Genomic DNA, 14787 nt, shown 5'->3' on the forward strand with positions numbered 1-14787 from the left:
CATATGACCCCACAATCCCACTACTAGGCATATACCCTGAGAAAATCATAATTCAAAAAGAGTCATGTACCAAAATGTTTATTGCAGCTCTATTTACGATAGCCAGGACATGGAAGCAACCTAAGTGTCCATCAACAGATGAATGGATAAAGAAGATGTGGCACATATGTACAATGGAATATTACTCAGCCATAAGAAGAAATGAAACTGAGTTATTTGTAATGAGGTGGATAGACCTGGAGTCTGTCATACAGAGTGAAGTAAGTCAGAAGGAGAAGAACAAATACCGTATGCTAACACATATATATGGAATCTAAGAAAAAAAAAATGTCATGAAGAGATTAGTGGTAGGACGGGAATAAAACACAGACCTACTAGAGCATGGACTTGAGGATATGGGGAGGGGGAAGGGTAGGCGGTGACGATTTGAGAGAGTGGCGGGGACATATACACACTACCAAATGTAAATTAGATAGCTATTGGGAAGCTGCCGCATAGCACAGGGAGTTCACCTCTGTGCTTTGTGACCACCTAGAGGGGTAGGATAGGGAGGGTGGGAGGGAGGGTGATTCAAGAGGGAAGAGATATGGGAACATATTTATATGTATAACTGATTCACTTTGTTTTAAAGGAGAAACTAACACACTATTGTAAAACAGTTATACTCAAATAAAGATGTTAAAAAAAATTACATATTTCCATGTCAAGCATAAAACCTGATAGAAAAAAAGTATGTTATGTTCATGGAATCAGGTTCAAATTTCTCAGAAAATAAAAATAAAAAGATTTTATTTAGAAGTTTTATACCAATTAAAATTTAATATCTTTCTTAATACTTTATATTTCATTGTTTTGTCTGACTTATGTAATATGAAGAAATTAATAAAATTTTCTGCTAGCCTGACATAGATGCCCTCAAAACTCCTTTAGTTTACTTCAGTGTGCTGTACATATTTGATCTTTCTCTGTGTGTCCCATTACATGAAAACGTTTGTAACCCCTCACATAAAAAGTGAGTCTAAATCTTGAAAGACCTTTTGCTACAAGTAGCAACTGTAGAGGTGGGGATCGGTGTGAGTGAGCTCATGACTGTTGGTAGGGGGCACCCAGAAAGTTTGTGTGTGTGCATAAATGTGTGTTTTAGTTTTCCTTGTTCAGAAGGTATAATAAAAGCAAAAGAAAGGTCAGATTTGATTTAGAAAGGAGATCATTTTATAGTCATCATTGCATTACTAGACATCTTGTAGCATACTGATTGCAAAAATGGCTTCAATCCTCTATCTCTCCTTAGAACCACACTCTATCTGTAGTGACTGTGCTTGGCGGTGGTTTATTTTACATGATATAGCAATTGCTAACTGATACACATCTGTTGTAATGCATTGGAGAAAGAATTCAATAATGTGCGGATCCTTCCACACTCAAACGTGTTGGCAAAGCTCTCACAAATGTTGGATATATCTGCTGAGGTGGGCTTCTTGACTCCCAAGCAAAGATGTTGCCTTACCTTTTGCATCATGCAGGAGTGAATGTTTGTCAGATCAGGTACCTTGGCTCATGACTCTGGTCTCCATGGGCAAGCAGGCAGTGAAAGTTGCCTTAAAATTTCATACGCTTTCATTCATAATTTTAGCCAGATATTTGAATATATGATACAATGAAGCAAAGCATTCCCAGGGCTTTGGGAAAGTGGAAAATGCTCCTATCATCCATTTTTAAAAGGAAATATGATACATAGTCTGAGAAGGCAAATGGGGGATTTAGATTTTTAATGTAAGTGGGGTTTTGAGTCAGTCATTTGGTTGTAAAGAGAGTCTGGGAAACTTGACTTGAAGCTACCTTTGCAGAGCAGGCTCTTTGTTTTAAATTAGATTTTAGGTTTATTTAGGGTTGTTTGGGGTTTGATATACTTGGAGGAGGGGTTAAAGTCACCATGCATAAGGCTAACCTTAACTAGAGGTCCCCCAACCTCCAAACACTGAGGTAGAGTAAGAGAATACTCTTATAGTAAGAATAAAAGGGGTTGGGCAATTGAGTAAATGCGAAATACACAGTGGTCCTCACACTTAGGAATGAGGGGACAACCTCCTGATAATTGTTAAGGGTGAAACAATAGTCTATGTATTAAAGGTAGAATGCTAGAATGGATGATTACTGATTTAAATGTTTCATTGAAATCAAATTCTCTTAAGATCTGCCTACTATGGTTTATATCTTATCATATCTGCTTTTATTGTAGAAAGTTTCATTCTGGGCCATATTGTCATCTATCTGCAAGCCATCACAATTAAGTTTCTGCTCCTTTAAATTAAAACAAGAACTTTTGTTATCAAAACCCACAAAAAAGTAAGTAAAATTTAAGAAATTTATGTCAGCTCTGAGGTTTTCAGACGATTTCTTTAGATAAGAATCATAAAAATGCAGATGGTAAGAATATATAATTAGATTTAGGGAATTTCAATTTTAATAACATAGACTAAAGCACTGTCTCTTGTCTATAATTTAATAAGGAAAATTTTCCTGGGATCATAAACTATGAAATTATAGCCTCAGAGGCTTCTCAGTGACAACTAACACTAAGATTAAATAAGAGCTTTAGAATTAAACATCACAGCATCATTTTATTGAAGATTATATCTTTGTAAATAGTAGCTATAAAACTAAATCAATGGATTATGAAATTTTTACCACTAGAAGTTAAGGAGAAGAGTTTATGGGCAAGCTGAATCAATAATTTAAGATTGTAGACTAAAGAGATTAGTGGCAATATTTTTTAGCTGATAAAACTATTTGTACCATATAATGAAATGTTAAACCTTCATACACAAGTTTTCAAATGGAATGTAAACTTATGTAATAATTAAAGTAAGTCCTAAATAATCTCCATGAGGATAGGGACCTTGTAGATCTTGTCCACAGCTGTGGACTCAGCAGCCAGCCTAGCACCTGGCCAATAGCGAGTGTGTGATGTTCACTGTGTTGTACTGAATATTTCAATTTAAAGTTGGAGCTGCTATGCTACACTTAGACACGAGAGGGCATAATGGAACCTGGTATAGGACAGGCTGTGCTGATTTTCTTATAAACTGTGGTTTTTGTTTTTTCCAGTTGTTCTTTATGAATAGCAGGTCACTCTGGCTGACATTCTATAGCATAGCAGTAACATATAGTAAGGACTATTAAAAAGCTGAAATTTACTGAAATTTATATTTACTCCTATATAAAACTTAATAACTACTTTCATTTATAATATTTAAGAGATTTACCAGAGAACTGAAAAAGAAAAACACAAAATAGAGTGATGTAAAATTTTAGGAATTTTTAAAAATAGCAACTCTTCCATGAAAACTGGAACTCTAGCTCAGATCACTGCCATAGAAATCGGGCTTTTATTTGAATAGCATATTCTTTACATTGCATTTTTGCCCATTTTTGTGAGTAATGAACTGAAGCAAATTAGTAAAAGAAAATTAACCTTGATAAAGAAAATGTATTCTTCAGCGTATAAAATAGTGATGATAAGCAAGGGTTGGAATTGGAACAGTAGCCCCCAATATTTTATATGTTGGGGAGATGGAGGGAGGTTTATTGAGCATCCTGGATGCTTGGCAGGTGGCTGTGCTGGTTTTATAAAGATCCAAGGAACAGACACTTCCTGACAGTAGTATATTACAATTGTATAGCCATTAAAGATCACTCTTACCCCCCTGTTTTCCAGCTCTCTCCCCATTGGCTTGCATTGCCCTCATAAAAAAATAAAGAGCCTAATAGATAGCCAAAAAAAAAAAAAATCACTTGTCTATAACGAACTCCCTATATATTTATCTTACTTGGCAATGGTCACCATGCCAACGTGGCTAAAATTGATAGGAATTCTTCATCTTATTTGATCTCTGGGAAGCGTTTAGTACCATTGGCTGCTCTTCCATCTTAAAATATTGCTCTCTTCTCTTTTCTTTTTACTTTCATGAACTTTCCTTTTCAGTCTGTCAAATGGGCTTCTCTTTCCAAGATTCCCTCTTTGACCCTCTCTGTAATCACACTGTGTCTGGACACTTTTGCTCTGTGACTTCAGTTATATTGTCCCAAACTTATATAATTCTAGCTTAGCTCTCAGTCTTGAGCTCTAGACCCCTATGAATCTGAGCTCTGGGCTTTCCAACTAGAAGTTCAAATGTGTTCAAAGATATCGCATCACTCCCTACCCCAAACCTGTTTCTCTCGCGTTGCTTCGTCCATGAATGATAATACCATCCAGACAATGGTCTAAACCAGGTGTCTAAGCAATCATTTAGAGTTCTCCTTCTTTCTCAGCTTCCACAGCTAATTAGATCCTCTGGGAGACACTATTGGTTGTCTCTCCAACAGCCAATTCCAAACTTCTCTTCACTGTTAGAACCTACCTCCCACTATAGAGGCTGAAAGAGCCAGATTTTGTTCTCTCAACTTTTCTTGCGTTGAAGGCATGGGCATTTGGCCCAATCTGATTAATGGGATTCTAGGAAAGATTTTCCTCTCTAAAAAACAAAGAGATGCCTGTACAATGGAGGTCTCCCCTTCTTTCCTGTTGTGGGCATTGCTGTTTGAGGATCCAATGCTCAAGGCTGCTGCTTGAGACCATGAAAAAGAGAAAAACTATGTGGAGAAGTCAACCTGGAGTTCTGATGGGCATGTGGCAACTGTGCCTGACTCCATTCTTCTTATATAAGAAAGTGACTCCCAATTACTTTCGTACTTACACTTGAAATTTTCTGACTTAATGTTGTAAAGATACAGTGGGATTTTAATTTCAAACTTCAAGTCAAATCACACCTCTTCCCTTGTTACAAAATTTTCATTGGTTCCTCTTCAATAGTAGTTAAGTGATCAGACAGTTCCTAAGCTTCAGCTACTACTTCAGCTGCTAGATGGACTTCCAACATTTCCATAAATGTGGTTGGTGAGGAAACAGTGAGCTTAAGTGGATTGAGATGTTTATCACTCATGAGACATCAGGCAGCACGAGCTTCCCCTTTGCTCTCCCCTCATGTCATGGGGGCGATGCAGAGTGGATCCTGGTGGACCTTGCAAACATACTGGATGTAGGTCACAGCTGAGCTTAGGAAACCAGTTTGTTTTTTTTTAGATTTATTTATTTATTTAATTTTGGCCTCATCGTTGCAGCGCGTGGGTCATAGTTGCAGCACGTGGGCTCTTCATTGTGGTGCGTGGGCTTCTCTCTTTAGTTGTGGCACATGGGCTTCTCTCTAATTGTGGCGCATGGGCTCTGTAGTTGTGGTGCACAGGTTCCAGAGTGTGTAGGATCTGTGGTTTGCAGCACACAGGCTCTCTAGTTGAGGCTGCGAGCTCAGTAGTTGTGGCGCGCCGGCTTAGTTGCCCCGCTGCATGTGGGATCTTGATTCCCTGACCAGGAATCGAACCCACGTCCCCTGCATTGTGAGGCAGATTCTTTACCACTAGACCACCAGGGAAATCTCAGGAAACCAGTTTTATAAGGGGGTTGCAAGCTGCAAGCCAATCTGTCTGTTCTTTGCTTTCAAAGGAGACATTACCTTAAGTATCTTGATCAGGAAACAAAACTGTCCTTAAGCCTGGAGAGAGATACTCTTTTAGTCTCCGAGGATGTTTATTGTATAAACATCCTTGAAAAGATAACCTGAGACATGCAGAAATGCAACGGAGAATTGCTCCAAACAAATAGGAGCTAGGTTTGAGAATCAAACAGATCTGGAATTAAGTTCATATGTTAATTTATATTAAACTAGATGGCTTCCAGATTTATTTCTCCAGCCCCAGAGTCTTTTCCCTAAACTCTAGTCCTATATATCCAACTTTTTACTTGACAATTTCTAGTTGATTTGAACATCTGATAAGAATATCAATCATACAATATCCAAGTCTAAGCTCCTGGTATTTACCACCAGACCTCTTCATCCCAAATATTAATGGCAATTTACCTTTCTCCAGCTTCAAATCTTTCCTTGCTCCAGCTTCAAATCTTGCTGTCATTTTTGTCTCCTCTCTTTCCCTTACACCCCTGTATTCAATCCATCTGCAAATCCTGTTGGCTCTACTTTCAAATATATTGAGAATCTGACAACTTGCCACTCTTCTACTATTATCACACTTGTACAAAGCACTACCTCCTGCTGTCTAAGTTATTGAAAACATCTTCTAACCAGTCTCCCTGCTTCCTTTCTTCAGATTGTTCTCAGCATAGTAGCCAAAGCGATCCTGTTAAAACATATCCTTCTACAATCAAAACCCCATTTTCCTATCTGGAACAAACACCAAAGACCTGATCATGAACTACAAGGTCCTATGTGATCTGCCTCCTCCACCATTACATCCAGATCTCATCTTCTGCTCTTCCCTTCTCTCCCTCAGCTTCAGCCACATCAACCCCCATCTCAGGACCTTTCTACTTGCTATTTGTTCTTCCTTACATGCCTTCCCCTTAGATATCTGCTCACCCAACTCCATCACTATTTTTAAGCAATTACTCAAACGTTGCCTTCTCTCGTGTATTCTCTGCCTACTTGACAAATACATCTGGCTGCCTAACAAGCATGTCAAACTTACCATGTTCAATAAGAGGGCCTTCCTAAACATCTTACTTAAAATTTCAATCTCCACCACCTTCTGTTTCACTTCTGTGTTTCATTTATCTCTATCTGCTAAACTCTGTGTGTGTGTGTGTGTGTGTGTGTGTGTGTGTGTGTATAAAATATACTTAATTTTTATTTTCTTCGTTTTCTATTTCCCTCCCTAGAGTATAATTTTCTCGACGGTAGGTATTTTTATCTGCTGTCTTCACTACTGTAATCTCAGCATCTGGAACACGCCTCTCACACAGTAGGTGCTCAACAATTGTTTGTTAACTGATTGAGCTTTGGCTTTGTCCCTTATTTTCCACAGGCTTTGGAAAAGTTAATTAACCTAAGCCTTATCTTTCTTATCAGTAAAAAGGGAAAAACAATAGCACTACCTTGTCAGATTATTGTGAGGGTTAAGTGGTATAATGTGCATAAAAAATTTTACATGCATAGTGCCCGGCACACAGTAGGCAGTCTGATTCCCTAGGACTGGAGGTACCTCACCATCCCCCTTCCAGTTTATATTAGCCATGAATCCTCATAGCATTCTGTGTCTTACATTGTACATTAATTGTTGAAGTTATTGTCTAATTCTTGTTTGTCTGCCTAGCTTGGTGTTTGACTTATAATGGGAACTGAGGGGAAACAAGTAATTTGGTAGGTTACAATTTGCTTTAAATACGTTATCTAATTTGATCCTTAGAACTAACCTGCGTGGGAAATAGACTGGTAAAATCGTAAGAAAAAACTGAGGTTTAGCGGGATTCACAGCATTGACAAATCTTATCTGGTGATGATTTTGTTGTTGTTTAGATAAAATGAGTCTCACATTTTTTAAATGGTACTGAAATGAAAGTATTTTTGAAACAGAAGCAATCCATATACCCATGAACATTATGTGAGTTCTTCAGTTCCCAATTGTGTTGGACCTTCCCAGGCTTAATTTAAACACATTTTTACCATTTTGATGCAATTGTGTTAGAAGTGAGACATCACCTTTATTCTCCTCATTCTCTTGTGCTTCACTTATATACCTATTATTGGTAGATCAAACAAAAAATGCCTAATTTTGTTAAGTAGTTTGTTCTTAAAGAAGAGATCAACTCACAACCCAAACGTTTGTCTTCTCAAAAATAAAATATAGCTCATTATTATGTGCTATTTGAGGATTTAAATATATATTTTGCTTCTAAATTATGTCTGAATGACATTAATTAAAATAGCTGTATAATCAGTATTTAAATATTCATTAAGTCTTTGCTAATATCTTTTCTAGTAATTGTTTTGACAAAGTAATTTATAGAAAACATCACTATCTTATCAATTGAAAATTATCTTACAAATAAAGATAGTTTGGGAGTACCTATAGGTGATTGAAATAGGAAAGATATTTGACAAGGAGGGAGCAGTTTCTTGGCATCTGGGGAAAGCTGGAACGATTTTTCTTGGTGTATTAGTTTCCTGTTGCTGCAGTAAAAATCACCATGAACTTAATAGCTTCAGGGAGCACACATTTATTATCTTATTGTTCTGGGAATCAGAAGTTTGCAGTGGGCCTCATTGGGCTAAAATTAATGTGTCAGCAGGGCTGCCTTATTTCCTGGCTGTTCCAAGGGAGAATCCACTTCCTTGCCTTTTCCAGCTTCTAGAGGTTCCCTGGATTCCTTGGCTCGTGGCCCCCTTTAATCTCCAAAGCCAGCAAAGTCTTTCTCATGATGCCATCTTTCTGGCTCTGACTCTTCCTGCTTCCCTCTTCAGCATTTAAGGGACTGTCATGATGAATTACATTGAGCCCAGCTGGATAATCCTGGATAATTTCCTTACTTTCACTTCAGCTGATTAACAACCTTAACTCCATCTGCAACTTTAACTCTCTCTTGCCATGTAATGTAATGTTCACAGGTCCTGGTTCACATCTTTAGGGGCACATTATTTTGTCTACCATAGCGGATAACTCAAAGATAAAGGCCTAAAATGGTATAAGATTGTACCGTATAATTATGGTTGTTTGTTTAGGTAAGGAGTTAAGGGGTGAATACACACTACAATTTAATACTTGCTCACATCTCAGTTTGCTATTCATTTTAAGAAGTTATCATTTTAGAAAGTTCTGATCATGCTTTGTGATCCAGATTGAACCCATCACTGGCAATTACCTTCTTTAACAGTACTTATTTTTCTGTTGGCTTGCCACTTTTATTTTTTTTAGCAAATGATTTTGCAGTTATCAGTAATATATGCCAATTGGATATGAACTGTCTCATACTTGATATCCCTTTCTTGTTACCTTCTGGCAGGTAGTGAACAATGTTATTCGTTATACTAATTTAAGCTCATATAGATTTCTACCCACCACCAGGGGAAAGGGATTGCATTAGAAATAGCAAGAGATGCAAAAACAAATAAATAGTAGTTTTCAACACATTTACAGAACTTTTTCTTCAAATTATATATTCTGTGGAAGTCTGTAGACCATTATTTGAAGCACATAAAAACCGAACCGTGTTGTTGGCAGAGAGAAAGCTCTAACCTCACTCCTCACTTTCTTGGCAAATCCAACCTGAAAAAGAGTAAATTCATGTGCCCTCAGGAAAGGTACTAGGAAGTTAAGGATGAAACAAATAAAAACTTCTATTTTGTATTTTTTTTTATTAAAAATGTTTTCCCAAGCTTTATGGAGATGTAATTGACATTGTGTAGGCTTAGAGTGTACAATGTAATGATTAGATACGTGTATATATTGCAAAATGATGCCACAATAAGGTTTGTTAACACATCTGTCCCCACACACAGGTAAAATTTGGGTGTGTGTGGGGAGAACTTTTAAAATCTACTCTCAGTAATTTTCAAATATACAATAGAGGATTGTTAACTATAGTCACCATGTTGTACATTGCATCCCCTGAACTTTTTCATGTTATAACTGGACGTTTGTACCCTTTGACCACCTTCACTTTTTCTCCCCATCTCCCACCCCCTGTCCCTGGCAACAAATAAAAATTTTAGTAGAAGGCAGAGTGTCCAGGGTAGACAAAGAGTGAGGTACAATGTGGACTGGAAGTCCAGGAAACAGAAAAATCATAATAAGCTGCTGGAATCTGTGGTACTGAAGTCATGACTTCAAATAAGTTCAAATAAGATTTTGGACGAGCCGAGACAAAAAGGAAGGAGCACAGCAGAGAGTAAAGAGGTGAGTGAGAGGGCAAAGAAACCAAAGAAGACAGGCCATGTTTGTGGATAGCACATAGTTCATCTGTACACCAGCACTGGCTGAATTTAAGAGAAGACTGAGAATCTGAGTCAAGACATGACATGGGGCAGGCTGGAGAAAAGCCTTAAAAAGCAGAGTGAAAAAACTGAGTTTATTTACTCATGGGAAACTTGCAGTAAACACTGGAGTCAGGAAATAGAAACAGGTTGGATTAAAAAAGTGAAGTTCATTTATAAAAAGCCATTGATAGTATGACAGTCTCCTTTGAACTAAGCAAAGAATTCATGTTGGTGAGCCATGATGACTACTTTGACTTTCTGTCATGCCGTGTAGTGTGTCCTAGCTTGTGACAGTGAATGTGCTCAGTCATATCTACTGATCCCAAAGATTTTCTTTCTTACCACTTACTCTGCTATTTTCTGTAATAGCACACTTGAAATTTTCCTATCCCTAGAAGGGCATTTAACTTAATTGAAACATAGAGTTCAGTGAATATAAGGCCTATTTTTCGATATGTTGCATCTTTGACAATGGTTTCATTGTGGTGAATTCCCATGGGAAGATCGATTTGGCAGGTGTGAGCAGGACTTTATATGACTTTAGACCTCAAAGGAAATCACAGCTTATTTTCATACATTCTGTCAGTGTTTGTTATAAAAGTTCAGTAGATTCCACTTTCATATCGTACAATGTATAGTTTTTCAGTAACAACTTTTTCTTTTAATTGAGTCTTAAGCTGAGTATTTCTACCACAGTCTTTCAGTTGCTATTGCTATGTTATTTGTGTGGATTTCTGGTTCACACCACTGGGAAAAACATGCATGGAAACTTTTATTCACTTTCTGGGGAAAACCCACCAGTGAGGGACCCTTTTGGCCCCATCTCTGTAAATGGCACCATCATCCCCTCAGTTTCTTAGGCAAGAAACCAGGGAGTCATCACGGATGTTTTCTTTTGCTCTGTCCCATTAATTAGACTTTTTTGGATGGTGACAATTATCTACCCTCTAGGCTCCCCACCATTTACAATGTGACTTTAGCTCCTCCCATCAAGAGATAGATCTACTTCTCTCTTTGAATTTGAGTAGGCCTTGTAAATCTTTGGAGAAACGCTTTGTAACTTAATTGATTAATATATGTGCTATTTCCAAGCCTAGGTGTCAAGCAACCTTGCACATTTCTGCTGTTCTCATCTCTACCGCCTATACCTCTGTTCTGCCACCATGAGAACAGACCTGGGCTAGTCTGCTGAGGGACAAAAGACCATGCACCATGAATCAATTGATTCATCCCAGCTGAGGCCCCAGACATGTAGGAGAACCCAGCCAAGATCAGCAGAGCTATCTTACAGCTGATCTGCCTGCCGTGTGCTATGTGCTATGAGCTCTCTTACAGCTCAGTTCACTGAGACACATGAGCAAGATCCTTCCAAACTTTCCTGGCCCTAGCTAATCTATCAGTTTATGATTTAAGTAAATGCTTGTTATTTTAAGCCACTAAATTGTGTGTGGTTAATTATGCAACGAAAGCTAACTGATATATCCTCCTTCACTTAATTGTTCTCTGAGTATTATAGCTTTTACTGCCTTAATATAATTTCTCTGCATTTCATTTTCTCCTCCTTTACTGCCATCTATCTCAATTTTAATCCCACCTCATTTCTACTACTAGAATAGTCATGTTATTCTTCTACTTAAACCCCTTTAATGGTCATCATTTTCAGTGGAATAAAGCACACACTGCTGAAGGGAGTCACCCTGATGACTATGAGCCCAATTTATTATGCCAGACTCCCTGGCTCCCTCACTTTCTGGCTGTGTGACCTTGGGCAAGTTACTAAAGCACTCTCTGCTTCAGTTTCCTCATGCTTAAAATGGAATAAAAATGAGCCATTGCAAGTAGAGTCTAGAATAGAACCTGGCACATCATAATTATGCAAATTATATGTACTACAATTTTTACTCCTTAGTATGAAATATAAGACCTTCTGTGAACTGGCTTTTTAATTCTCTCTCTAAAGTTGTATGTCACTATGACTTCTTCACAACCCAAGTCAAAGCCCTTGGTTCTTCCAATATGTACCATGTTGTTTAAAGCCTCCATGTTTTTATTCATGTTGCTTCAACGTTTTGAGTGCCTGGTTCCTGCCTCTCTTTTCTCTGGCCTCTAGTCCCCTTCTCTGACTATATGAACTTCTTCTCTTTCAGTGCTTACCTCAAGCAGTGCCGTCTCAATGAAGTCTTTTCTAGACTCCACTGGTATAATTAGTTATGCCCTGATTCATACCCCCATAGTATCCTGCCCATACTCCTTGCATGGTATGTATTGGCTTATACAGTCCAGACTGTCGGTTCCTTTTAGGGAAAAACAGTGTGTGATTTGTACTTGTTTCTCTATCATCTAGAACAATGCCTGAAACATAGTCTGAACTTCAGAAATGATGATTACAAATTTAGGACACTAAAAAGACAGAGGAAGTAATTGAGAAGAAACGAATCAGGCTCTAATTTTCTGTTTCCAAAATGCTAAAGCCACAGGTGCTCTTGGAGTGATTGCAGATAACTATAGGCAAGGAGGCCATTGGGGTGGGGCTGAATGTAGGCAAGAGTGTGTGGGTCGGGCACTTGTGGGTAATGCTGTATATCCTTGTGGATCTTGAAGAACTTGGAAGATGATAATATAACTAAAACACTAGGGAAAAGTTGAAGTCCAGGAGCATGGCATTACTAAAGACACATAGAAACTGCTTACTTTTGTTAGAATAGACAGGTTCCTACCATTTTAGCTACTATGAATGAATGCAAGGACAATTTAAAAGTTGAGATCTTTGACAGTAAGATAATCTTCAAGTTATGTATGCTGTGTTCTAACTTCATGCTTGTTATATATTTTTATTAATATTTTCTCTTCTTATAAACTTAATGTTCTTAAAAGGAACGATGGAATGCTTATGATCATATATGCTATAGGACATAGGAATGTTGGGATGGGAAATATTTCATGCAGTTGATTTTTCATGCATTTAGTGAGCCAAGTTTGTGATTTCCAATGATTAAAAAAGCACTTCAGTAGAATCACTGTTTGAAAACCAAACATCATGTAATACCTCAATGGAGAAAGTTGGAACTCTATATCAGTTATGCAATAACTCCCTGTAGCTTCTCCCCCAACAACTGGAAACCATCATTCTACTTTCTGTCTCTACTATAGGAACTTCATATAAGTGGAATCATATGGTATTTGTCTTTTTGTGATTGGCTTATTTGACTTGGCTTAATGTCCTCAGGTTTCATCCCTGTTGTAGCATATGTCAGAATTTCCTTCCTTTATAAGGCTGAATCATAAATCATTGTGTGTATATAACACATTTTGCTTATCCATTCATCCATGAATAGACACTTGAGTTACTTCTAAGATTCAGCTATTGTAAATAATGTTGCTATGAACATGGGTTCACAAACATCTCTTTGAGACTCTGCTTTTAACTCTTTTGGTTAGATATCTAGAAGTGGAATTACTGGATCATATGGTAATTCTATTTCTAACTTGTTGGGAAACTGCCATACTGTTTTCCACAACAGCTGTACCATTTTACATTCCCACCAACAGTACAAAAGGATTCCAATTTCTCTATATCCTCACCAATACTGATGTGAAGTGATGTCTCATTGTGATATATATGGGGTGAAATTTCACTGTAATTTTGATTTGCATTTACCTAATGTTTAGTGATGTGGAACATATTTACATGTGCTTATTAGTCATTTATATATCTTTGGAGAAATATCTACAGAAATCCCTTGCCCATTTTTGAATCGTGTTTTTTTATTATTATTATTGAGTTTTAGGAGTTCTCTATCTATTCTGGATTTTAATCCCTTATCAGATATATGATTTTCAAATATTTTCTCTCACCCTGTGGGTTGCCTTTTTACTCTGTTCACAGTGTCTTTTGATCCACAAAATTTTAAATTTTTCATCAAGTTCAGTTTGTCTCTTTTTTCTTTGGTTGCCTGTGCCTTTGGTGTCATATCCAAGAAATCATTGCCAAACCCAGTGCTATGAATCTTTTGCCCTATGTTTTCTTCTAAGAGTTTTATAGTTTGAGGTCTTATGTATAGGTACATTTTGAATTATTTTTTGTATACGGTGTTAGATAAAGGTCTAACTTCATTCTTTTTCATGTGGATATCTAGTTACCTCAGCACCATTTGTTGAAGAGACAGACTGTCCTTTCCCCATTGAATGGTCTTGGCTCTCCAGTTGAAAATCATTTGACTGTATAAGCAAGGGTTTATTTCTGGGATTTCTATCTTTTCCATTGGTTTACATGTCTGTCTTTATGCCGGTACCACACTGTTTTGATTATGGTAGCTTTTTCATATGTTTTGAAATCAGGAAGTGTGAGTCCTCCAGCTTTATGTTTTACACATTTTTGTGACACCCTGATCCACGGGTGCACTTAATGGATCCTTCAAACACTTGTGGATTTAATGATGGAACTGCAACTATCATCTAATGTGGGACATGCTGGGAAACTTGCTCTTATCTTGCCAAACCTAGAATAATTTCCACAGAACTATTTTCAACAAGAAAATATCAAACATATTTTTCATAACAAATTATTCCAAATACTGCTTACTGGTGAAGAATGAATTGATTTATTCTCACAGTGTTTTGCCCTCTTTTATATTCATTAAAATTCAGTTTATTGGTATTACAGAAAGAAAATCTTTTTCAGTTTAGTCATGGATTCTGAGCATAAAGTTTTTCCAATGCTAGAAAATTGATCTGGCACCATTTCTTATACATAGCAAAATAGCATGATCTCTTTATTACAGTTTTGACTTAACGTTATGGTATGGATTAAAAGTCTAAGGGAATATGATAGAGGATGTTAAGGTTGTATTTAGCAATGCCATGATGTAAAGATATGAAGACAAAGTGATTAGAATCTAGGGAAGTAAATATCAGAAGTGAT

The sequence above is a fragment of the Kogia breviceps genome, chromosome 6, assembly GCF_026419965.1.
Source record: "Kogia breviceps isolate mKogBre1 chromosome 6, mKogBre1 haplotype 1, whole genome shotgun sequence".
In the NCBI taxonomy this organism is placed as follows: domain Eukaryota; kingdom Metazoa; phylum Chordata; class Mammalia; order Artiodactyla; family Physeteridae; genus Kogia; species Kogia breviceps.